The sequence below is a fragment of the Manacus candei genome, unplaced genomic scaffold (genome assembly GCF_025592945.1).
Source record: "Manacus candei isolate 608988 ecotype Guabito, Panama unplaced genomic scaffold, ASM2559294v1 h1tg000099l, whole genome shotgun sequence".
NCBI classification, from domain to species: Eukaryota; Metazoa; Chordata; class Aves; order Passeriformes; family Pipridae; genus Manacus; species Manacus candei.
Genome location: NW_026138147.1, coordinates 776565 through 802168, shown reverse-complemented (window position 1 = coordinate 802168; position 25604 = coordinate 776565). Strand labels below are relative to the sequence as shown.

Here is a 25604-nt window from a genome sequence, read left to right as displayed (position 1 = left end):
CACACGGTCACATTCACGAGGGGTGGGCCGGGGGGGGCAGGACCCCCCGTTCAGCACTGAGGGGGGCGCTGCAGGAACCCGAAACCGCCCCAAATTACCCCAAAAATTCACCCCAAAAATACACTTAAAAATACATCCAAAAATAAACCGTGATTGGAGCAGCTGCAGAGAGTCCTCCAGGCATGAGGGGGGCGGTGCAGGAACCCCAAATCACTTCAAATTACCCCAAAAATTCACCCCCAAAATACACCTCAAAAATAAAATGTGAGTGGAGCAGTTGCAGAGAGTCCTCCGGGCCTGAGGGGGGCGCCAGAGGAACCCGAAACCGCCCCAAATTATCCCAAAAATTCACCCAAAAATAAACCGCGAGTGCAGCAGCTGCAAAGAGTCCTCCGAGCCTGAAGGGGGCGCTGCAGGATCCCGAAATCGCCCCAAATTACCCCAAAAAATACACCCCAAAAATAAACCGTTAGTGGAACAGCTGCAGAGAGTCCTCCGGGCCTGAGGGGGGGACTGCAGGAACCCGAAACTGCCAAAAATTACCTCAAAAACATCCTAAAAATTCATCCCAAAAATAGCCCCCGAGTGGAGCAGCTGCAGAGACTCCCCCGGGCCTGAGGAGGCCCCAGAGACACCCGAAAACCCCCGGAATTGCCCCAAAACCACCAGGCCGCTGCTCCAGGGGGGTGCCAGAAACCCCCCCGAGCAAGCCAAAAATGGAGCAAAGCCCCCCCAAACCCCTTCCAAAACCGCCCAAGTGCCGCCCCCCGAGTGCCAACGAACCCCCCGTGACCCACGGACACCCCGGGAATGGCCGTGGGGCTTTGGGTTTTATTCCAAATGTGCACTTTGGGGGGATTTTGGGGCAGGGAGAGGGGGGGAATTGGGGGTCCCGAAGCCCCTCAGATCTCCAGGAGATCGTCCAGGATCTCTGGGGCGGGAGGGGGGGTCAGGGATCATCACCTGCCCCAGCCCACCCCCAATCCCAGTCCTACACTTGCTTTCCAAACCTGTCTGACCCCAAACCTGTCCCGGGTGGGACCACCATGGCCAGGGTGCTCCCGAGTTTCTGGGCCAGCTCCCCCTGTCCCAGCCCCACCCCTGTCCCTGCCCTGTCCCTGTCCCCTCCCCACATACGATATCCAGGGTTGTCCCAATTTTCTTGGCCAGCTCCCCCTGTCCCAGCCCCACCCCTGTCCCTGTCCCCTCCCCACGTCCTTGCCCAGCTCCCCCATCCCCACAGGTGTCCCAGCCCTGTCCCACCCCAGTCCCTGTCCCCTACCCATGGACGATATCCGGGGTTGTCCCCAGTTTCTTGGCCAGCTCCCCCTGTCCCCGTCTCTGACCTGTCCTTGTCCCCTCCCCACGGACGATATCCGGGGTTGTCCCAATTTTCTTGCCCAGCTCTCCCTTCCCCACAGGTGTCCCAGTCCCTGTCCCTGTCCCCTCCCCACATCCACTGTCGGGGGTTGTCCTGATTTTCTTGGCCAGCTCCCCCATCCCACACCAGTCCCTGTCCCACCCATGTCCCTGTCCCTGTCCCTGTCCCCTCCCCACATACGATGTCCAGGGTGGTCCCAATTTTCTTGCCCAGCTCCCCCTGTCCCTGTCCCTGCCCTGTCCCCACCCCATGTCCTTGCCCAGCTCCCCCATCCCCACAGGTGTCCCAGCCCTGTCCCACCCCAGTCCCTGTCCTGTACCCACAGACGATGTCCGGGTTGGTCCCGATTTTCTTGCCCAGCTCTCCCATGCCCACAGGTGTCCCAGTCCCTGTCCCTGTCCCCTCCCCACAGACGATATCTGGTGTTGTCCTGAGTTTCTTGGCCAGCTCTCCCATCCCACCCCTGTCCCTGTCCCTGTCCCTGTCCCCTCCTCACATATGATGTCCGGGGTGTTCCCGAGTTTCTGGGCCAGCTCCCCCTGTCCCAGCCCCACCCCTGTCCCTGTCCCTGTCCCTTCCCTATCCCCACCCCATGTCCTTGCCCAGCTCCCCCATCCCCACAGGTGTCCCAGCCCTGTCCCACCCCAGTCCCTGTCCTGTACCCACAGACGATGTCCGGGTTGGTCCCGATTTTCTTGCCCAGCTCTCCCATGCCCACAGGTGTCCCAGTCCCTGTCCCTGTCCCCTCCCCACAGACGATATCTGGTGTTGTCCTGAGTTTCTTGGCCAGCTCTCCCATCCCACCCCTGTCCCTGTCCCTGTCCCTGTCCCCTCCTCACATATGATGTCTGGGGTGTTCCCGAGTTTCTGGGCCAGCTCCCCCTGTCCCAGCCCCACCCCTGTCCCTGTCCCTGTCCCAGTCCCTGTCCCTGTCCCCTCCCCACGCACGATGTCCGGGGTGGTCCCGATTTTCTTGGCCAGCTCCCCTCTCTCCATGGCGCTCAGGTACAGGAACCTGCCCAGGAACTCCCCGTCCAGGACGTTCCTGACGGCGTTTTGGAGCTGCTGGTGGCAGAGCTGTTGCAGTCTGGTCAGGAGTGGTGGTCGCAGTCCAGCTGAGGGGGGTGGTCTCAGTCCGGTTGAGAGCGGGGAGCTGCAGTCCTCTCCTGGATCCCACCAGTGGTGGAAAGGTCCCGAAACTCCAGGTTTATATATTCTCCAGGTCAGGCAGGAATGGTCAGTCCTCCCCTCAGAGCGGGGAATTCCATAAAAGGATGATCAGTCCCTCCCCTCAGAGCAGGGAATTCCATAAAAGGATGATCAGTCCTCCCCTCAGAGCGGGGAATTCCATAAAAGGGTATGAGGCTGCTCAGTCCATAAAAGGGTAGGGGGGTGCTCAGGAACATCCCCCTCCCCACCTCCCAGGCCTCTCCTGACAACAGTTTTTGGGAACATGGCCTGGAAGGCCATGGAATGCCCAGTTTTGGGCTGCAGCCACCCGGGGATGAATCGGTCCCAGCTGTTCTAACCAGGACGCCCAGCCTCCCAAATTCGGGGGGGGGGGTTCGGGTTGGATCCTTCCCCCCCAAAAACCCTTCAGCTTGGGACCCTCAACCCCCCAAATCCCCCCCACCCCAAACCAGGTGCTGTGCTTGTTCTCGCAGTGCAGGATGGGGGTCCCCAGTCCCACCCCAGAACCCCAAAACCCCCCCTCCCCAAATCAGGTTCTGTGCTTGTTCTCCCAGGTGCAAGATGAGCCCCCCCAGAGCCCCCAGACCCTCTTCAAATCCCCCCCTACTCAACCAGGTGCTGTGTTTGTTCTCCCAGGTGCAGGATGGGGGTCCCCAATTCCACCCCAGAGCCCCCAAGTTTACTCAGGACCATCCTCTGCCTTTAATTTTAATTTAAGTTTACTCAGGACCCTCCTCTGCCTTTACTTTTAATTTAATCTTACTCAGGACCATCCAGTGCATTTTATTTTAATTTAAATTTACTCAGGACCATCCTCTGCATTTAATTTTAATTTAAATTTACTCAGGACCATCCTGTGCTCTTACTTCTAATTTTAATTTACTCAGGACCCTCCTGTGCCCCCCCGTGCAGAGAAAGAGGTGTCAAACCCCGTAGGGTGTGAGGAGCAAAGAGCTTTATTTAAAAATAAGTTTATGTACAATGTGTGTGTGAGGGGGGGGGACACACGGTCACATTCACGAGGGGTGGGCCGGGGGGGGCAGGACCCCCCGTTCAGCACTGAGGGGGGCGCTGCAGGAACCCGAAACCGCCCCAAATTACCCCAAAAATTCACCCCAAAAATACACTTAAAAATACATCCAAAAATAAACCGTGATTGGAGCAGCTGCAGAGAGTCCTCCAGGCATGAGGGGGGCGGTGCAGGAACCCCAAATCACTTCAAATTACCCCAAAAATTCACCCCCAAAATACACCTCAAAAATAAAATGTGAGTGGAGCAGTTGCAGAGAGTCCTCCGGGCCTGAGGGGGGCGCCAGAGGAACCCGAAACCGCCCCAAATTATCCCAAAAATTCACCCAAAAATAAACCGCGAGTGCAGCAGCTGCAAAGAGTCCTCCGAGCCTGAAGGGGGCGCTGCAGGATCCCGAAATCGCCCCAAATTACCCCAAAAAATACACCCCAAAAATAAACCGTTAGTGGAGCAGCTGCAGAGAGTCCTCCGGGCCTGAGGGGGGGACTGCAGGAACCCGAAACTGCCAAAAATTACCTCAAAAACATCCTAAAAATTCATCCCAAAAATAGCCCCCGAGTGGAGCAGCTGCAGAGACTCCCCCGGGCCTGAGGAGGCCCCAGAGACACCCGAAAACCCCCGGAATTGCCCCAAAACCACCAGGCCGCTGCTCCAGGGGGGTGCCAGAAACCCCCCCGAGCAAGCCAAAAATGGAGCAAAGCCCCCCCAAACCCCTTCCAAAACCGCCCAAGTGCCGCCCCCCGAGTGCCAACGAACCCCCTGTGACCCACGGACACCCCGGGAATGGCCGTGGGGCTTTGGGTTTTATTCCAAATGTGCACTTTGGGGGGATTTTGGGGCAGGGAGAGGGGGGGAATTGGGGGTCCCGAAGCCCCTCAGATCTCCAGGAGATCGTCCAGGATCTCTGGGGCGGGAGGGGGGGTCAGGGATCATCACCTGCCCCAGCCCACCCCCAATCCCAGTCCTACACTTGCTTTCCAAACCTGTCTGACCCCAAACCTGTCCCGGGTGGGACCACCATGGCCAGGGTGCTCCCGAGTTTCTGGGCCAGCTCCCCCTGTCCCAGCCCCACCCCTGTCCCTGCCCTGTCCCTGTCCCCTCCCCACATACGATATCCAGGGTTGTCCCAATTTTCTTGGCCAGCTCCCCCTGTCCCAGCCCCACCCCTGTCCCTGTCCCCTCCCCACGTCCTTGCCCAGCTCCCCCATCCCCACAGGTGTCCCAGCCCTGTCCCACCCCAGTCCCTGTCCCCTACCCATGGACGATATCCGGGGTTGTCCCCAGTTTCTTGGCCAGCTCCCCCTGTCCCCGTCTCTGACCTGTCCTTGTCCCCTCCCCACGGACGATATCCGGAGTTGTCCCAATTTTCTTGCCCAGCTCTCCCTTCCCCACAGGTGTCCCAGTCCCTGTCCCTGTCCCCTCCCCACATCCACTGTCGGGGGTTGTCCTGATTTTCTTGGCCAGCTCCCCCATCCCACACCAGTCCCTGTCCCACCCATGTCCCTGTCCCTGTCCCTGTCCCCTCCCCACATACGATGTCCAGGGTGGTCCCAATTTTCTTGCCCAGCTCCCCCTGTCCCTGTCCCTGCCCTGTCCCCACCTCACGTCCTTGCCCAGCTCCCCCATCCCCACAGGTGTCCCAGACCTGTCCCTGTCCCCTCCCCACATCCAATATCGACGGTTGTCCCGAGTTTCTTGCCCAGCTCCCCCATCCCACACCGGTCTCTGTCCCACCCCTGTCCCTGTCCCTGTCCCTGTCCCCTCCCCACATACGATATCTGGTGTGGTCCCGATTTCCTTGCCCAGCTCTCCCATCCCACACCAGTCCCTGTCCCTGTCCCTGTCCCCTCCTCACATATAATGTCTGGGGTGTTCCCGAGTTTCTGGGCCAGCTCCCCCTGTTCCAGCCCCACCCCTGTCCCTGTCCCTGCCCTGTCCCTGTCGCTGTCCCCTCCCCACGCACGATGTCCGGGGTGGTCCCGATTTTCTTGGCCAACTCCCCTCTCTCCATGGCGCTCAGGGACAGGAACCTGCCCAGGAACTCCCCGTCCAGGACGTTCCTGACGGCGTTTTGGAGCTGCTGGTGGCAGAGCTGTTGCAGTCTGGTCAGGAGTGGTGGTCGCAGTCCAGCTGAGGGGGGTGGTCTCAGTCCGGTTGAGAGCGGGGAGCTGCAGTCCTCTCCTGGATCCCACCAGTGGTGGAAAGGTCCCGAAACTCCAGGTTTATATATTCTCCAGGTCAGGCAGGAATGGTCAGTCCTCCCCTCAGAGCGGGGAATTCCATAAAAGGATGATCAGTCCCTCCCCTCAGAGCGGGGAATTCCATAAAAGGATGATCAGTCCTCCCCTCAGAGCGGGGAATTCCATAAAAGGATGATCAGTCCTCCCCTCAGAGCGGGGAATTCCATAAAAGGATGATCAGTCCTCCCCTCAGAGCAGGGAATTCCATAAAAGGGTATGAGGCTGCTCAGTCCATAAAAGGGTAGGGGGGTGCTCAGGAACATCCCCCTCCCCACCTCCCAGGCCTCTCCTGACAACAGTTTTTGGGGAAATGGCCTGGAAGGCCATGGAATGCACAGTTTTGGGCTGCACCCACCCGGGGATGAATCGGTCCCAGCTGTTCTAACCAGGACACCCAGCCTCCCAAATTCGGGGTGGGGGGGTTCGGGTTTGATCCTTCCCCCCCAAAAACCCTTCAGCTTGGGACCCTCAACCCCCAACCACCCAAATCCCCCCCAAACCAGGTGCTGTGCTTGTTCTCGCAGTGCAGGATGAGCCCCCCAGAGCCCCCAGACGCCCCAAATCCCCCCCTACTCAACCAGGTGCTGTGTTTGTTCTCCCAGGTGCAGGATGGGGGTCCCCAATCCCACCCCAGACCCCCAAAACCCCAACCTGGGGGGTCCCACGAGCAGAGCCAGGACCACACTGGGCTTCCTCTCGGGATAAAGGGAGGGAAAAAAACCCAGGATCTCCTTCCAGAGGGGCCCCCCCAGCCCCAGTGTCCCCCCCAGGCCCCTCCTGTGCAGACAAAGAGGTGTCAAACCCCTCTGCCTTTACTTTTAATACAAATTTACTCAGGACCATCCTGTGCCTTTTCTTTTAATTTAAATTGACTCAGGACCCTTCTCTGCATTTCAGTTTAATTTTAATTTACTCAGGACCATCCTCTGCCTTTACTTTTAATTTTAATTTACTCAGGACCATCCTGTGCCTTTACTTTTTTTAAATTTACTCAGGACCCTCCTCTGCATTTCAGTTTAATTTTAATTTACTCAGGACCATCCTGTGCCTTTACTTTTAATTTTAATTTACTCAGGACCCTCCTGTGCATTTCTGTTTAATTTAAATTTACTCAGGACCCTCCTGTGCATTTTATTTTAATTTAAATTCACTCAGGACGCTCCTGTTCCCACCCCCGTGCAGACAAAGAGGTGTCAAACCCCCCGGAGGGTGTGAGGAGCAAAGAGCTTTATTTAAAAATAAGTTTATGTACAATGTGTGTGTGAGGGGGGGGACACACGGACACATTCACGAGCAGGGGGCCGGGGGGGGCAGGACCCCCCGTTCAACACTGAGGGGAGCACTGTAGGAATCTGAAACCGTCCCAAATTACCCCAAAAATTCACCCCAAACATACACCAGAAAATAAAACGTGAGTGGAGCAGCTGCAGAGAGTCCTCCGGGCCTGAGGGGGGCGCTGCAGGAACCCCAAATCGCCTCAAATTACCCCAAAAATTCACCCCAAAAACACGCCCCAAAAACAACCCCCGATTGGAGCAGCTGCAGAGAGTCCTCCGGGCCTGAGGGGGGCGCTGTAGGAACCCCAAAACCACCCGAAATTACCCCAAAAATTCACCGAAAAATACACCCAAAAATAAACCCTGAGTGGAGCAACTTCAGAGAGTCCTCCGGGTCTGAGGGGGGCGCTGCAGGAACCTGAAACCGCCCCAAATGACCCCAAAAATTCACCCCAAAAATTCAGTAAATCTCTGGGGCGGGAGGGGGGGTCAGGGATCATCACCTGCCCCAGCCCACCCCCAATCCCAGTCCTACACTTGCTTTCCAAACCTGTCTGACCCCAAACCTGTCCCGGGTGGGACCACCATGGCCAGGGTGCTCCCGAGTTTCTGGGCCAGCTCCCCCTGTCCCAGCCCCACCCCTGTCCCTGCCCTGTCCCTGTCCCCTCCCCACATACGATATCCAGGGTTGTCCCAATTTTCTTGGCCAGCTCCCCCTGTCCCAGCCCCACCCCTGTCCCTGTCCCCTCCCCACGTCCTTGCCCAGCTCCCCCATCCCCACAGGTGTCCCAGCCCTGTCCCACCCCAGTCCCTGTCCCCTACCCATGGACGATATCCGGGGTTGTCCGCAGTTTCTTGGCCAGCTCCCCCTGTCCCCGTCTCTGACCTGTCCTTGTCCCCTCCCCACGGACGATATCCGGGGTTGTCCCAATTTTCTTGCCCAGCTCTCCCTTCCCCACAGGTGTCCCAGTCCCTGTCCCTGTCCCCTCCCCACATCCACTGTCGGGGGTTGTCCTGATTTTCTTGGCCAGCTCCCCCATCCCACACCAGTCCCTGTCCCACCCATGTCCCTGTCCCTGTCCCTGTCCCCTCCCCACATACGATGTCCAGGGTGGTCCCAATTTTCTTGCCCAGCTCCCCCTGTCCCTGTCCCTGCCCTGTCCCCACCTCACGTCCTTGCCCAGCTCCCCCATCCCCACAGGTGTCCCAGACCTGTCCCTGTCCCCTCCCCACATCCAATGTCGGCGGTTGTCCCGAGTTTCTTGCCCAGCTCCCCCATCCCACACCGGTCTCTGTCCCACCCCTGTCCCTGTCCCTGTCCCTGTCCCCTCCCCACATACGATATCTGGTGTGGTCCCGATTTCCTTGCCCAGCTCCCCCTGTCCCTGCCCTGTCCCCTCCCCATGTACTTTCCCAGCTCCCCCATCCCCACAGGTGTCCCAGCCCTGTCCCACCCCAGTCCCTGTCCCCTACCCACGGACGATGTCCGGGGTTGTCCCGATTTTCTTGCCCAGCTCTCCCATCCCCACAGGTGTCCCAGTCCCAGTCCCTGTCCCTGTCCCCTACCCACAGACGATATCCGGGGTTGTCCCGAGTTTCTTGCCCAGCTCTCCCATCCCACACCAGTCCCTGTCCCTGTCCCTGTCCCCTCCTCACATATGATGTCTGGGGTGTTCCCGAGTTTCTGGGCCAGCTCCCCCTGTCCCAGCCCCACCCCTGTCCCTGTCCCTGCCCTGTCCCTGTCGCTGTCCCCTCCCCACGCACGATGTCCGGGGTGGTCCCGATTTTCTTGGCCAACTCCCCTCTCTCCATGGCGCTCAGGGACAGGAACCTGCCCAGGAACTCCCCGTCCAGGACGTTCCTGACGGCGTTTTGGAGCTGCTGGTGGCAGAGCTGGTGCAGTCTGGTCAGGAGTGGTGGTCGCAGTCCAGCTGAGGGGGGTGGTCTCAGTCCGGTTGAGAGCGGGGAGCTGCAGTCCTCTCCTGGATCCCACCAGTGGTGGAAAGGTCCCGAAACTCCAGGTTTATATATTCTCCAGGTCAGGCAGGAATGGTCAGTCCTCCCCTCAGAGCGGGGAATTCCATAAAAGGATGATCAGTCCCTCCCCTCAGAGCGGGGAATTCCATAAAAGGATGATCAGTCCTCCCCTCAGAGCGGGGAATTCCATAAAAGGATGATCAGTCCTCCCCTCAGAGCAGGGAATTCCATAAAAGGGTATGAGGCTACTCAGTCCATAAAAGGGTAGGGGGGTGCTCAGGAACATCCCCCTCCCCACCTCCCAGGCCTCTCCTGACAACAGTTTTTGGGGAAATGGCCTGGAAGGCCATGGAATGCACAGTTTTGGGCTGCACCCACCCGGGGATGAATCGGTCCCAGCTGTTCTAACCAGGACACCCAGCCTCCCAAATTCGGGGTGGGGGGGTTCGGGTTTGATCCTTCCCCCCCAAAAACCCTTCAGCTTGGGACCCTCAACCCCCAACCCCCCAAATCCCCCCCAAACCAGGTGCTGTGCTTGTTCTCGCAGTGCAGGATGAGCCCCCCAGAGCCCCCAGACGCCCCAAATCCCCCCCTACTCAACCAGGTGCTGTGTTTGTTCTCCCAGGTGCAGGATGGGGGTCCCCAATCCCACCCCAGACCCCCAAAACCCCAACCTGGGGGGTCCCACGAGCAGAGCCAGGACCACACTGGGCTTCCTCTCGGGATAAAGGGAGGGAAAAAACCCCAGGATCTCCTTCCAGAGGGGCACCCCCAGCCCCAGTGTCCCCCCCAGGCCCCTCCTGTGCAGACAAAGAGGTGTCAAACCCCTCTGCCTTTACTTTTAATACAAATTTACTCAGGACCATCCTGTGCCTTTTCTTTTAATTTAAATTGACTCAGGACCCTTCTCTGCATTTCAGTTTAATTTTAATTTACTCAGGACCATCCTCTGCCTTTACTTTTAATTTTAATTTACTCAGGACCATCCTGTGCCTTTACTTTTTTTAAATTTACTCAGGACCCTCCTCTGCATTTCAGTTTAATTTTAATTTACTCAGGACCATCCTGTGCCTTTACTTTTAATTTTAATTTACTCAGGACCCTCCTGTGCATTTCTGTTTAATTTAAATTTACTCAGGACCCTCCTGTGCATTTTATTTTAATTTAAATTCACTCAGGACGCTCCTGTTCCCACCCCCGTGCAGACAAAGAGGTGTCAAACCCCCCGGAGGGTGTGAGGAGCAAAGAGCTTTATTTAAAAATAAGTTTATGTACAATGTGTGTGTGAGGGGGGGGACACACGGACACATTCACGAGCAGGGGGCCGGGGGGGGCAGGACCCCCCGTTCAACACTGAGGGGAGCACTGTAGGAATCTGAAACCGTCCCAAATTACCCCAAAAATTCACCCCAAACATACACCAGAAAATAAAACGTGAGTGGAGCAGCTGCAGAGAGTCCTCCGGGCCTGAGGGGGGCGCTGCAGGAACCCGAAACTGCCAAAAATTACCTCAAAAACATCCTAAAAATTCATCCCAAAAATAGCCCCCGAGTGGAGCAGCTGCAGAGACTCCCCCGGGCCTGAGGAGGCCCCAGAGACACCCGAAAACCCCCGGAATTGCCCCAAAACCACCAGGCCGCTGCTCCAGGGGGGTGCCAGAAACCCCCCCGAGCAAGCCAAAAATGGAGCAAAGCCCCCCCAAACCCCTTCCAAAACCGCCCAAGTGCCGCCCCCCGAGTGCCAACGAACCCCCTGTGACCCACGGACACCCCGGGAACGGCCGTGGGGCTTTGGGTTTTATTCCAAATGTGCACTTTGGGGGGATTTTGGGGCAGGGAGAGGGGGGGAATTGGGGGTCCCGAAGCCCCTCAGATCTCCAGGAGATCGTCCAGGATCTCTGGGGCGGGAGGGGGGGTCAGGGATCATCACCTGCCCCAGCCCACCCCCAATCCCAGTCCTACACTTGCTTTCCAAACCTGTCTGACCCCAAACCTGTCCCGGGTGGGACCACCATGGCCAGGGTGCTCCCGAGTTTCTAGGCCAGCTCCCCCTGTCCCAGCCCCACCCCTGTCCCTGCCCTGTCCCTGTCCCCTCCCCACATACGATATCCAGGGTTGTCCCAATTTTCTTGGCCAGCTCCCCCTGTCCCAGCCCCACCCCTGTCCCTGTCCCCTCCCCACGTCCTTGCCCAGCTCCCCCATCCCCACAGGTGTCCCAGCCCTGTCCCACCCCAGTCCCTGTCCCCTACCCATGGACGATATCCGGGGTTGTCCCCAGTTTCTTGGCCAGCTCCTCCTGTCCCCGTCTCTGACCTGTCCCTGTCCCCTACCCACGGACGATATCCGGGGTTGTCCCAATTTTCTTGCCCAGCTCTCCCATCCCCACAGGTGTCCCAGTCCCTGTCCCTGTCCCCTCCCCACATCCACTGTCGGGGGTTGTCCCGATTTTCTTGGCCAGCTCCCCCATCCCACACCAGTCCCTGTCCCACCCATGTCCCTGTCCCTGTCCCTGTCCCCTCCCCACATACGATGTCCAGGGTGGTCCCAATTTTCTTGCCCAGCTCCCCCTGTCCCAGCCCCACCCCTGTCCCTGTCCCCTCCCCACGTCCTTGCCCAGCTCCCCCATCCCCACAGGTGTCCCAGCCCTGTCCCACCCCAGTCCCTGTCCCCTACCCATGGACGATATCCGGGGTTGTCCCCAGTTTCTTGGCCAGCTCCTCCTGTCCCCGTCTCTGACCTGTCCCTGTCCCCTACCCACGGACGATATCCGGGGTTGTCCCAATTTTCTTGCCCAGCTCTCCCATCCCCACAGGTGTCCCAGTCCCTGTCCCTGTCCCCTCCCCACATCCACTGTCGGGGGTTGTCCCGATTTTCTTGGCCAGCTCCCCCATCCCACACCAGTCCCTGTCCCACCCATGTCCCTGTCCCTGTCCCTGTCCCCTCCCCACATACGATGTCCAGGGTGGTCCCAATTTTCTTGCCCAGCTCCCCCTGTCCCTGTCCCTGCCCTGTCCCCACCCCACGTCTTTGCCCAGCTCCCCCATCCCCACAGGTGTCCCAGACCTGTCCCTGTCCCCTCCCCACATCCACTGTCGGGGGTTGTCCCGAGTTTCTTGCCCAGCTCCCCCATCCCACACCGGTCTCTGTCCCACCCCTGTCCCTGTCCCTGTCCCTGTCCCCTCCCCACATACGATATCTGGTGTGGTCCCGATTTCCTTGCCCAGCTCCCCCTGTCCCTGCCCTGTCCCCTCCCCATGTACTTTCCCAGCTCCCCCATCCCCACAGGTGTCCCAGCCCTGTCCCACCCCAGTCCCTGTCCCCGACCCACGGACGGTGTCCGGGGTTGTCCCGATTTTCTTGCCCAGCTCTCCCATCCCCACAGGTGTCCCAGTCCCAGTCCCTGTCCCTGTCCCCTCCCCACAGACGATATCCGGGGTTGTCCCGAGTTTCTTGCCCAGCTCTCCCATCCCACACCAGTCCCTGTCCCTGTCCCTGTCCCCTCCTCACATATGATGCCCGGGGTGTTCCCGAGTTTCTGGGCCAGCTCCCCCTGTTCCAGCCCCACCCCTGTCCCTGTCCCTGCCCTGTCCCTGTCGCTGTCCCCTCCCCACGCACGATGTCCGGGGTGGTCCCGATTTTCTTGGCCAGCTCCCCTCTCTCCATGGCGCTCAGGGACAGGAACCTGCCCAGGAACTCCCCGTCCAGGACGTTCCTGACGGCGTTTTGGAGCTGCTGGTGGCAGAGCTGGTGCAGTCTGGTCAGGAGTGGTGGTCGCAGTCCAGCTGAGGGGGGTGGTCTCAGTCCGGTTGAGAGCGGGGAGCTGCAGTCCTCTCCTGGATCCCACCAGTGGTGGAAAGGTCCCGAAACTCCAGGTTTATATATTCTCCAGGTCAGGCAGGAATGGTCAGTCCTCCCCTCAGAGCGGGGAATTCCATAAAAGGATGATCAGTCCCTCCCCTCAGAGCAGGGAATTCCATAAAAGGATGATCAGTCCTCCCCTCAGAGCGGGGAATTCCATAAAAGGGTATGAGGCTGCTCAGTCCATAAAAGGGTAGGGGGGTGCTCAGGAACATCCCCCTCCCCACCTCCCAGGCCTCTCCTGACAACAGTTTTTGGGGAAATGGCCTGGAAGGCCATGGAATGCACAGTTTTGGGCTGCACCCACCCGGGGATGAATCGGTCCCAGCTGTTCTAACCAGGACACCCAGCCTCCCAAATTCGGGGTGGGGGGGTTCGGGTTTGATCCTTCTCCCCCAAAAACCCTTCAGCTTGGGACCCTCAACCCCCAACCCCCCAAATCCCCCCCAAACCAGGTGCTGTGCTTGTTCTCGCAGTGCAGGATGAGCCCCCCAGAACCCCCAGACGCCCCAAATCCCCCCCTACTCAACCAGGTGCTGTGTTTGTTCTCCCAGGTGCAGGATGGGGTCCCCAATCCCACCCCAGACCCCCAAAACCCCAACCTGGGGGGTCCCACGAGCAGAGCCAGGACCACACTGGGCTTCCTCTCGGGATAAAGGGAGGGAAAAAAACCCAGGATCTCCTTCCAGAGGGGCCCCCCCAGCCCCAGTGTCCCCCCCAGGCCCCTCCTGTGCAGACAAAGAGGTGTCAAACCCCTCTGCCTTTACTTTTAATACAAATTTACTCAGGACCATCCTGTGCCTTTTCTTTTAATTTAAATTGACTCAGGACCCTTCTCTGCATTTCAGTTTAATTTTAATTTACTCAGGACCATCCTCTGCCTTTACTTTTAATTTTAATTTACTCAGGACCATCCTGTGCCTTTACTTTTTTTAAATTTACTCAGGACCCTCCTCTGCATTTCAGTTTAATTTTAATTTACTCAGGACCATCCTGTGCCTTTACTTTTAATTTTAATTTACTCAGGACCCTCCTGTGCATTTCTGTTTAATTTAAATTTACTCAGGACCCTCCTGTGCATTTTATTTTAATTTAAATTCACTCAGGACGCTCCTGTTCCCACCCCCCGTGCAGACAAAGAGGTGTCAAACCCCCCGGAGGGTGTGAGGAGCAAAGAGCTTTATTTAAAAATAAGTTTATGTACAATGTGTGTGTGAGGGGGGGGACACACGGACACATTCACGAGCAGGGGGCCGGGGGGGGCAGGACCCCCCGTTCAACACTGAGGGGAGCACTGTAGGAATCTGAAACCGCCCCAAATTACCCCAAAAATTCACCCCAAACATACACCAGAAAATAAAACGTGAGTGGAGCAGCTGCAGAGAGTCCTCCGGGCCTGAGGGGGGCGCTGCAGGAACCCCAAATCGCCTCAAATTACCCCAAAAATTCACCCCAAAAACACGCCCCAAAAACAACCCCCGATTGGAGCAGCTGCAGAGAGTCCTCCGGGCCTGAGGGGGGCGCTGTAGGAACCCCAAAACCACCCGAAATTACCCCAAAAATTCACCGAAAAATACACCCAAAAATAAACCCTGAGTGGAGCAACTTCAGAGAGTCCTCCGGGCCTGAGGGGGGCGCTGCAGGAACCTGAAACCGCCCCAAATGACCCCAAAAATTCACCCCAAAAATTCAGTAAATCTCTGGGGCGGGAGGGGGGGTCAGGGATCATCACCTGCCCCAGCCCACCCCCAATCCCAGTCCTACACTTGCTTTCCAAACCTGTCTGACCCCAAACCTGTCCCGGGTGGGACCACCATGGCCAGGGTGCTCCCGAGTTTCTGGGCCAGCTCCCCCTGTCCCAGCCCCACCCCTGTCCCTGCCCTGTCCCTGTCCCCTCCCCACATACGATATCCAGGGTTGTCCCAATTTTCTTGGCCAGCTCCCCCTGTCCCAGCCCCACCCCTGTCCCTGTCCCCTCCCCACGTCCTTGCCCAGCTCCCCCATCCCCACAGGTGTCCCAGCCCTGTCCCACCCCAGTCCCTGTCCCCTACCCATGGACGATATCCGGGGTTGTCCGCAGTTTCTTGGCCAGCTCCCCCTGTCCCCGTCTCTGACCTGTCCTTGTCCCCTCCCCACGGACGATATCCGGGGTTGTCCCAATTTTCTTGCCCAGCTCTCCCTTCCCCACAGGTGTCCCAGTCCCTGTCCCTGTCCCCTCCCCACATCCACTGTCGGGGGTTGTCCTGATTTTCTTGCCCAGCTCCCCCATCCCACACCGGTCTCTGTCCCACCCCTGTCCCTGTCCCTGTCCCTGTCCCCTCCCCACATACGATATCTGGTGTGGTCCCGATTTCCTTGTCCAGCTCCCCCTGTCCCTGCCCTGTCCCCTCCCCATGTACTTTCCCAGCTCCCCCATCCCCACAGGTGTCCCAGCCCTGTCCCACCCCAGTCCCTGTCCCCGACCCACGGACGGTGTCCGGGGTTGTCCCGATTTTCTTGCCCAGCTCTCCCATCCCCACAGGTGTCCCAGTCCCAGTCCCTGTCCCTGTCCCCTACCCACAGACGATATCCGGGGTTGTCCCGAGTTTCTTGCCCAGCTCCCCCATCCCACACCAGTCCCTGTCCCTGTCCCTGTCCCCTCCTCACATATGATGCCCGGGGTGTTCCCGAGTTTCTGGGCCAGCTCCCCCTGTTCCAGCCCCACCCCTGTCCCTGTCCCTGTCCCAGCCCTGTCCCTGTCCCCTCCCCACGCACGATGTCCGGGGTGGTCCCGATTTTCTTGGCCAGCTCCCCTCTCTCCATGGCGCTCAGGGACAGGAACCTGCCCAGGAACTCCCCGTCCAGGACGTTCCTGACGGCGTTTTGGAGCTGCTGGTGGCAGAGCTGGTGCAGTCTGGTCAGGAGTGGTGGTCGCAGTCCAGCTGAGGGGGGTGGTCTCAGTCCGGTTGAGAGCGGGGAGCTGCAGTCCTCTCCTGGATCCCACCAGTGGTGGAAAGGTCCCGAAACTCCAGGTTTATATATTCTCCAGGTCAGGCAGGAATGGTCAGTGATTCCCTCAGAGCAGGGAATTCCATAAAAGGATCATCAGTCCCTCCCCTCAGAGCAGGGAATTCCATAAAAGGATGATCAGTCCTCCCCTCAGAGCGGGGAATTCCATAAAAGGGTATGAGGCTGCTCAGTCCATAAAAGGGTAGGGGGGTGCTCAGGAACATCCCCCTCCCCACCTCCCAGGCCTCTCCTGACAACAGTTTTTGGGAACATGGCCTGGAAGGCCATGGAATGCACAGTTTTGGGCTGCAGCCACCCGGGGATGAATCGGTCCCAGCTGTTCTAACCAGGACGCCCAGCCTCCCAAATTCGGGGGGGGGGGGGTTCGGGTTGGATCCTTCCCCCCCAAAAACCCTTCAGCTTGGGACCCTCAACCCCCCAAATCCCCCCCACCCCAAACCAGGTGCTGTGCTTGTTCTCGCAGTGCAGGATGGGGGTCCCCAGTCCCACCCCAGAACCCCAAAACCCCCCCTCCCCAAATCAGGTTCTGTGCTTGTTCTCCCAGGTGCAAGATGAGCCCCCCCAGAGCCCCCAGACCCTCTTCAAATCCCCCCCTACTCAACCAGGTGCTGTGTTTGTTCTCCCAGGTGCAGGATGGGGGTCCCCAATTCCACCCCAGAGCCCCCAAGTTTACTCAGGACCCTCCTCTGCCTTTACTTTTAATTTAATCTTACTCAGGACCATCCAGTGCATTTTATTTTAATTTAAATTTACTCAGGACCATCCTCTGCATTTAATTTTAATTTAAATTTACTCAGGACCATCCTGTGCTCTTACTTTTAATTTAAATTTACTCAGGACCCTCCTGTGCCCCCCCCCGTGCAGAGAAAGAGGTGTCAAACCCCGGAGGGTGTGAGGAGCAAAGAGCTTTATTTAAAAATAAGTTTATGTACAATGTGTGTGTGAGGGGGGGGGACACACGGTCACATTCACGAGGGGTGGGCCGGGGGGGGCAGGACCCCCCGTTCAGCACTGAGGGGGGCGCTGCAGGAACCCGAAACCGCCCCAAATTACCCCTAAAAATTCACCCCAAAAATACACATAAAAATACATCCAAAAATAAACCGTGATTGGAGCAGCTGCAGAGAGTCCTCCAGGCATGAGGGGGGCGCTGCAGGAACCCCAAATCACTTCAAATTACCCCAAAAATTCACCCCCAAAATACACCTCAAAAATAAAATGTGAGTGGAGCAGTTGCAGAGAGTCCTCCGGGCCTGAGGGGGGCGCCAGAGGAACCCGAAACCGCCCCAAATTATCCCAAAAATTCACCCAAAAATAAACCGCGAGTGCAGCAGCTGCAAAGAGTCCTCCGAGCCTGAAGGGGGCGCTGCAGGATCCCGAAATCGCCCCAAATTACCCCAAAAAATACACCCCAAAAATAAACCGTTAGTGGAGCAGCTGCAGAGAGTCCTCCGGGCCTGAGGGGGGGACTGCAGGAACCCGAAACTGCCAAAAATTACCTCAAAAACATCCTAAAAATTCATCCCAAAAATAGCCCCCGAGTGGAGCAGCTGCAGAGACTCCCCCGGGCCTGAGGAGGCCCCAGAGACACCCGAAAACCCCCGGAATTGCCCCAAAACCACCAGGCCGCTGCTCCAGGGGGGTGCCAGAAACCCCCCCGAGCAAGCCAAAAATGGAGCAAAGCCCCCCCAAACCCCTTCCAAAACCGCCCAAGTGCCGCCCCCCGAGTGCCAACGAACCCCCTGTGACCCACGGACACCCCGGGAATGGCCGTGGGGCTTTGGGTTTTATTCCAAATGTGCACTTTGGGGGGATTTTGGGGCAGGGAGAGGGGGAAAATTGGGGGTCCCGAAGCCCCTCAGATCTCCAGGAGATCGTCCAGGATCTCTGGGGCGGGAGGGGGGGTCAGGGATCATCACCTGCCCCAGCCCACCCCCAATCCCAGTCCTACACTTGCTTTCCAAACCTGTCTGACCCCAAACCTGTCCCGGGTGGGACCACCATGGCCAGGGTGCTCCCGAGTTTCTGGGCCAGCTCCCCCTGTCCCAGCCCCACCCCTGTCCCTGCCCTGTCCCTGTCCCCTCCCCACATACGATATCCAGGGTTGTCCCAATTTTCTTGGCCAGCTCCCCCTGTCCCAGCCCCACCCCTGTCCCTGTCCCCTCCCCACGTCCTTGCCCAGCTCCCCCATCCCCACAGGTGTCCCAACCCTGTCCCACCCCAGTCCCTGTCCCCTACCCATGGACGATATCCGGGGTTGTCCCCAGTTTCTTGGCCAGCTCCTCCTGTCCCCGTCTCTGACCTGTCCCTGTCCCCTACCCACGGACGATATCCGGGGTTGTCCCAATTTTCTTGCCCAGCTCTCCCATCCCCACAGGTGTCCCAGTCCCTGTCCCTGTCCCCTCCCCACATCCACTGTCGGGGGTTGTCCCGATTTTCTTGGCCAGCTCCCCCATCCCACACCAGTCCCTGTCCCACCCATGTCCCTGTCCCTGTCCCTGTCCCCTCCCCACATACGATGTCCAGGGTGGTCCCAATTTTCTTGCCCAGCTCCCCCTGTCCCTGTCCCTGCCCTGTCCCCAACCCACGTCTTTGCCCAGCTCCCCCATCCCCACAGGTGTCCCAGACCTGTCCCTGTCCCCTCCCCACATCCACTGTCGGGGGTTGTCCCGAGTTTCTTGCCCAGCTCCCCCATCCCACACCGGTCTCTGTCCCACCCCTGTCCCTGTCCCTGTCCCTGTCCCCTCCCCACATACGATATCTGGTGTGGTCCCGATTTCCTTGCCCAGCTCCCCCTTGTCCCTGCCCTGTCCCCTCCCCATGTACTTTCCCAGCTCCCCCATCCCCACAGGTGTCCCAGCCCTGTCCCACCCCAGTCCCTGTCCCCGACCCACGGACAGTGTCCGGGGTTGTCCCGATTTTCTTGCCCAGCTCTCCCATCCCCACAGGTGTCCCAGTCCCAGTCCCTGTCCCTGTCCCCTACCCACAGACGATATCCGGGGTTGTCCCGAGTTTCTTGCCCAGCTCTCCCATCCCACACCAGTCCCTGTCCCTGTCCCTGTCCCCTCCTCACATATGATGCCCGGGGTGTTCCCGAGTTTCTGGGCCAGCTCCCCCTGTTCCAGCCCCACCCCTGTCCCTGTCCCTGCCCTGTCCCTGTCGCTGTCCCCTCCCCACGCACGATGTCCGGGGTGGTCCCGATTTTCTTGGCCAGCTCCCCTCTCTCCATGGCGCTCAGGGACAGGAACCTGCCCAGGAACTCCCCGTCCAGGACGTTCCTGACGGCGTTTTGGAGCTGCTGGTGGCAGAGCTGGTGCAGTCTGGTCAGGAGTGGTGGTCGCAGTCCAGCTGAGGGGGGTGGTCTCAGTCCGGTTGAGAGCGGGGAGCTGCAGTCCTCTCCTGGATCCCACCAGTGGTGGAAAGGTCCCGAAACTCCAGGTTTATATATTCTCCAGGTCAGGCAGGAATGGTCAGTCCTCCCCTCAGAGCGGGGAATTCCATAAAAGGATGATCAGTCCTCCCCTCAGAGCGGGGAATTCCATAAAAGGATGATCAGTCCTCCCCTCAGAGCAGGGAATTCCATAAAAGGATGATCAGTCCTCCCCTCAGAGCGGGGAATTCCATAAAAGGATCATCAGTCCTCCCCTCAGAGCAGGGAATTCCATAAAAGGATGATCAGTCCTCCCCTCAGAGCGGGGAATTCCATAAAAGGGTATGAGGCTGCTCAGTCCATAAAAGGGTAGGGGGGTGCTCAGGAACATCCCCCTCCCCACCTCCCAGGCCTCTCCTGACAACAGTTTTTGGGGAAATGGCCTGGAAGGCCATGGAATGCACAGTTTTGGGCTGCACCCACCCGGGGATGAATCGGTCCCAGCTGTTCTAACCAGGACACCCAGCCTCCCAAATTCGGGGTGGGGGGGTTCGGGTTTGATCCTTCTCCCCCAAAAACCCTTCAGCTTGGGACCCTCAACCCCCAACCCCCCAAATCCCCCCCAAACCAGGTGCTGTGCTTGTTCTCGCAGTGCAGGATGAGCCCCCCAGAGCCCCCAGACGCCCCAAATCCCCCCCTACTCAACCAGGTGCTGTGTTTGTTCTCCCAGGTGCAGGATGGGGGTCCCCAATCCCACCCCAGACCCCCAAAACCCCAACCTGGGGGGTCCCACGAGCAGAGCCAGGACCACACTGGGCTTCCTCTCGGGATAAAGGGAGGGAAAAAACCCCAGGATCTCCTTCCAGAGGGGCCCCCCCAGCCCCAGTGTCCCCCCCAGGCCCCTCCTGTGCAGACAAAGAGGTGTCAAACCCCTCTGCCTTTACTTTTAATACAAATTTACTCAGGACCATCCTGTGCCTTTTCTTTTAATTTAAATTGACTCAGGACCCTTCTCTGCATTTCAGTTTAATTTTAATTTACTCAGGACCATCCTCTGCCTTTACTTTTAATTTTAATTTACTCAGGACCATCCTGTGCCTTTACTTTTTTTAAATTTACTCAGGACCCTCCTCTGCATTTCAGTTTAATTTTAATTTACTCAGGACCATCCTGTGCCTTTACTTTTAATTTTAATTTACTCAGGACCCTCCTGTGCATTTCTGTTTAATTTAAATTTACTCAGGACCCTCCTGTGCATTTTATTTTAATTTAAATTCACTCAGGACGCTCCTGTTCCCACCCCCCGTGCAGACAAAGAGGTGTCAAACCCCCCGGAGGGTGTGAGGAGCAAAGAGCTTTATTTAAAAATAAGTTTATGTACAATGTGTGTGTGAGGGGGGGGACACACGGACACATTCACGAGCAGGGGGCCGGGGGGGGCAGGACCCCCCGTTCAACACTGAGGGGAGCACTGTAGGAATCTGAAACCGCCCCAAATTACCCCAAAAATTCACCCCAAACATACACCAGAAAATAAAACGTGAGTGGAGCAGCTGCAGAGAGTCCTCCGGGCCTGAGGGGGGCGCTGCAGGAACCCCAAATCGCCTCAAATTACCCCAAAAATTCACCCCAAAAACACGCCCCAAAAACAACCCCCGATTGGAGCAGCTGCAGAGAGTCCTCCGAGCCTGAGGGGGGCGCTGTAGGAACCCCAAAACCACCCGAAATTACCCCAAAAATTCACCGAAAAATACACCCAAAAATAAACCCTGAGTGGAGCAACTTCAGAGAGTCCTCCGGGCCTGAGGGGGGCGCTGCAGGAACCTGAAACCGCCCCAAATGACCCCAAAAATTCACCCCAAAAATTCAGTAAATCTCTGGGGCGGGAGGGGGGGTCAGGGATCATCACCTGCCCCAGCCCACCCCCAATCCCAGTCCTACACTTGCTTTCCAAACCTGTCTGACCCCAAACCTGTCCCGGGTGGGACCACCATGGCCAGGGTGCTCCCGAGTTTCTGGGCCAGCTCCCCCTGTCCCAGCCCCACCCCTGTCCCTGCCCTGTCCCTGTCCCCTCCCCACATACGATATCCAGGGTTGTCCCAATTTTCTTGGCCAGCTCCCCCTGTCCCAGCCCCACCCCTGTCCCTGTCCCCTCCCCACGTCCTTGCCCAGCTCCCCCATCCCCACAGGTGTCCCAGCCCTGTCCCACCCCAGTCCCTGTCCCCTACCCATGGACGATATCCGGGGTTGTCCCCAGTTTCTTGGTCAGCTCCTCCTGTCCCCGTCTCTGACCTGTCCCTGTCCCCTACCCACGGACGATATCCGGGGTTGTCCCAATTTTCTTGCCCAGCTCTCCCATCCCCACAGGTGTCCCAGTCCCTGTCCCTGTCCCCTCCCCACATCCACTGTCGGGGGTTGTCCCGATTTTCTTGGCCAGCTCCCCCATCCCACACCAGTCCCTGTCCCACCCATGTCCCTGTCCCTGTCCCTGTCCCCTCCCCACATACGATGTCCAGGGTGGTCCCAATTTTCTTGCCCAGCTCCCCCTGTCCCTGTCCCTGCCCTGTCCCCAACCCACGTCCTTGCCCAGCTCCCCCATCCCCACAGGTGTCCCAGACCTGTCCCTGTCCCCTCCCCACATCCACTGTCGGGGGTTGTCCCGAGTTTCTTGCCCAGCTCCCCCATCCCACACCGGTCTCTGTCCCACCCCTGTCCCTGTCCCTGTCCCTGTCCCCTCCCCACATACGATATCTGGTGTGGTCCCGATTTCCTTGCCCAGCTCCCCCTGTCCCTGCCCTGTCCCCTCCCCATGTACTTTCCCAGCTCCCCCATCCCCACAGGTGTCCCAGCCCTGTCCCACCCCAGTCCCTGTCCCCGACCCACGGACGGTGTCCGGGGTTGTCCCGATTTTCTTGCCCAGCTCTCCCATCCCCACAGGTGTCCCAGTCCCAGTCCCTGTCCCTGTCCCCTACCCACAGACGATATCCGGGGTTGTCCCGAGTTTCTTGCCCAGCTCTCCCATCCCACACCAGTCCCTGTCCCTGTCCCTGTCCCCTCCTCACATATGATGCCCGGGGTGTTCCCGAGTTTCTGGGCCAGCTCCCCCTGTTCCAGCCCCACCCCTGTCCCTGTCCCTGTCCCAGCCCTGTCCCTGTCCCCTCCCCACGCACGATGTCCGGGGTGGTCCCGATTTTCTTGGCCAGCTCCCCTCTCTCCATGGCGCTCAGGGACAGGAACCTGCCCAGGAACTCCCCGTCCAGGACGTTCCTGACGGCGTTTTGGAGCTGCTGGTGGCAGAGCTGTTGCAGTCTGGTCAGGAGTGGTGGTCGCAGTCCAGTTGAGGGGGGTGGTCTCAGTCCGGTTGAGAGCGGGGAGCTGCAGTCCTCTCCTGGATCCCACCAGTGGTGGAAAGGTCCCGAAACTCCAGGTTTATATATTCTCCAGGTCAGGCAGGAATGGTCAGTGATTCCCTCAGAGCGGGGAATTCCATAAAAGGATGATCAGTCCTCCCCTCAGAGCAGGGAATTCCATAAAAGGATGATCAGTCCTCCCCTCAGAGCGGGGAATTCCATAAACGGATGATCAGTCCTCAAAAATAAACTGCGATTGGAGCATTTGCAGAGTCTTCCAGGCCTGAGGGGGGCGCTGCAGGAACCCAAACTTGTCCCAAATGACCCCAAAAATTCACCCCCAAAATACACCCCAAAAATAAAATATGAGTGGAGCAGCTGCAGAGAGTCCTCCGGGCCTGAGGGGGGCACTGCAGGAACCACAAATTACCCCAAAAATTCAGCCAAAATCCCAGACTCCCCAAATCCCCCCTCCCCAAACCAGGTGCTGTGTTTGTTCTCCCAGGTACAGGATGAGCCCCCCCAGAACCCCCAGACTCCCAAATCCCCCCTCCCCAAACCAGGTGATGTGTTTGTTCTCCCAGGTGCAAGATGAGCCCCCCAGAGCCCCCAGACCCCAAAAATCCCCCCTCCCCTACACCTCAAACCAGGTGCTGTGTTTGTTCTCCCAGGTGCAGGATGGGGGTCCCCAATCCCACCCCAGACCCCCCAAATCCCCCCTCCCCAAACCAGATGATGTGCTTGTTCTCCCAGGTACAGGATGGGGGTCCCCAGAGCCCCCAGACCCCCCAAATCCCCCCCTACTCAACCAGGTGATGTGTTTGTTCTCCCAGTGCAGGATGGGGGTCCCCAATCCCACCCCAAAACCCCCAGACCCCTGAATCCCCAATCCCACCCAACCAGGTGCTGTGTTTGTTCTCCCAATGCAGGATGAGGGTCCCCAATCCCACCCCAGAGCCCCCAAATCCCCCCCTCCTCCCCAAACCAGGTGCTGTATTTGTCACCCCACACCCCCCTGACTCCCGCTGCCCCCCAAGGAAGCCCCCCCAGAGGCCCCTGCCCAGCCCCTGGCTCGGGGATATCCCGGGAAAAGGAGCCCAGGGAGCGGAGCAGGACCGGGAAGGGGATCCCAACCCGAAGGAGAAGCCCAGAAATGGGGGGACGAGGAGAAGGGGGAACGGGGGCACCCCCAGCACCGGGCAGGGCCAACTTGGGGGGTCCCATCAGCAGAGCCAGGACCACACTGGGTTTCCCCTAGGGATAAAGGGGGGGGGGGAAAAAACCCGGGATCTCCTTCCAGAGGGGCCCCCCCCAGCCCCAGTGTCCCCCCCAGGCCCCTCCTGTGCAGATAAAGAGGTGTCAAACCCCCCGTCCTTGACTTCTCTTTCAAATTTACTCAGGACCATCATGTGCATTTACTTTTAATTTAAGTTTACTCAGGACCATCCTCTGCCTTTAATTTTAATTCAAATTTACTCAAATTACCCCAAAAATTCACCCCAAAAATACACTTAATAATACATCCAAAAATAAACCCTGATTGGAGCAGCTGCAGAGACTCCTCCAGGCCTGAGGGGGGCGCTGCAGAAACCCAAAACTGCCCCAAATTACCCCAAAAATTCACCCCAAAAATACACCCCAAAAATAAATCCTGAGTGCAGTAGCTGCAGAGAGTCCTCCAGGCCTGAGGGGGGCGCAGCAGGAACCCGAAACAGCCCGAATTACCCCAAAAATACACTGAAAAATAAATCCCGAGTGGATCAGCTGCAGAGAGTCCTCCGGGTCTGAGGGGGGCGCTGTAGGAACCCCAAAACAACCCGAAATTACCCCAAAAATTCACCCCAAAAATACACCCTAAAATAAACCCTGATTGGAGCAGCTGCAGAGTCCTCCAGGTCTGAGGGGGGCGCTGCAGGAACCCCAAAACAACCCGAAATTACCCCAAAATCTCACCCCAAAAATAAATCCCAAATGGAGCAGCTGCAGTGAGTCCTCCGGGCCTGAGGGGGGCGCTGCAGGAACCCCAAATCGCCACCAATTACCCCAAAAATTCACCCCCAAAATAACCCCCAATTGGAGCAGATGCAGAGAGTCCTCCGGGTCTGAGGGGGGCGCTGCAGGAAACCGAAATTGCCCCAAATTACCCCAAAAAGGGGGTCCTGAAACTCCAGGTTTATATATTCTCCAGTTCAGACAGGAATGGTCAGTCCTCCCCTCAGAGCGGGGGAATTCCATAAAAGGATGATCAGTCCTCAAAAAATAAATCCCGAGTGGAGCAGCTGCAGAGTCTTCCAGGCCTGAGGGGGACGCTGCAGGAACCCAAACTCGTCCCAAATGACCGCAAAAATTCACCCCCAAAATACACCCCAAAAATAACCTCTATTGGAGCAGCGGCAGAGAGTCCTCCAGGCCTGATGGGGGCTCTGCAGGAACCCCAAATCGCCTAAAATTACCCCAAAAATTCACCCCAAAAATACACCCAAAAATAAACCGCGAGTGGAGCAGCTGCAGAGAGACCTCCGGGCCTGAGGGGGGCGCTGCAGGAACCCGAAACCGCCCCAAATGACCCCAAAAATTCACCCCAAAAATTCAGTCAATCTCTGGGGCAGGAGGAGGGGGGGCAGGGATCATCACCTGCCCCAGCCCACCCCCAATCCCAGTCCTACATTCGCTTCCCAAACCTGTCCGACCCCAAACCTGTCCGACCCCAAACCTGTCCCGGGTGGGACCACCATGGCCAGGGTGCTCCCGAGTTTCTGGGCCAGCTCCCCCTGTCCCAGCCCCACCCCTGTCCCATCCCTGTCCCCTCCCCACAGACGGTGTCAGAGGTGGTGCCCATTTTCTTGCCCAGCTCCCCCATCCCACACCAGTCCCTGTCCCTGTCCCTGTCCCCTCCCCATGGACAATACCTGGGGTTGTCCC

At 58.3% G+C, this 25604-nt stretch overlaps 1 long non-coding RNA gene across 1 annotated transcript; it reads left to right on the top strand.

Annotated features, from left to right (window-relative positions):
- The first annotated feature begins 2223 nt into the window (after nucleotides 1-2223).
- On the top strand, nucleotides 2224-22842 carry LOC127461317 (uncharacterized). Its single transcript, XR_007900028.1, has 3 exons — nucleotides 2224-2386; nucleotides 8941-9157; nucleotides 22777-22842. It is a non-coding gene; the product is annotated as an uncharacterized LOC127461317 (long non-coding RNA).
- Nucleotides 22843-25604: the final 2762 nt, after the last annotated feature.